Raw genomic sequence first — 335 nt, forward strand, 5'->3', positions numbered from 1 at the left:
TGAAATAATAGCTTACGCATCAGATCATATTAACAATGCATTAAATATACATCATGTGTTAAATTGTCGTCCTCTTCTCGTCAATTACATCGCGCGCGAGAATCATGCAATGGGTGGAATGGAGATACCGCGGGAGGGAGAGAGAAAGAAAATTGCAACGGGGCCCGCGCTGGAACCCCCTTTCGCGACCCTGCGTCTAGTTATATATATGTGTTATCATAATATTACCGCTGCATGGTGATGTGACAACGTTAATATGTTCTGGTAAGTATCTAGATGCTTTGTCCTCACAACATTATCGCGACATGGAGATGTAGTGGTAAGTATAACGTGTA

General features: G+C 42.4%; 1 protein-coding gene across 1 annotated transcript in view; it reads left to right on the forward strand.

Moving 5' to 3' along the window:
- LOC105456463 (structural maintenance of chromosomes protein 6-like) overlaps nt 1-335 on the forward strand; it is a 6,259-nt gene that overhangs the window by 4,985 nt on the left and 939 nt on the right. The window lies entirely within an intron of this gene.

The sequence above is a fragment of the Wasmannia auropunctata genome, unplaced genomic scaffold (assembly GCF_000956235.1).
Source record: "Wasmannia auropunctata unplaced genomic scaffold, wasmannia.A_1.0 LD335670.1, whole genome shotgun sequence".
NCBI classification, from domain to species: domain Eukaryota; kingdom Metazoa; phylum Arthropoda; class Insecta; order Hymenoptera; family Formicidae; genus Wasmannia; species Wasmannia auropunctata.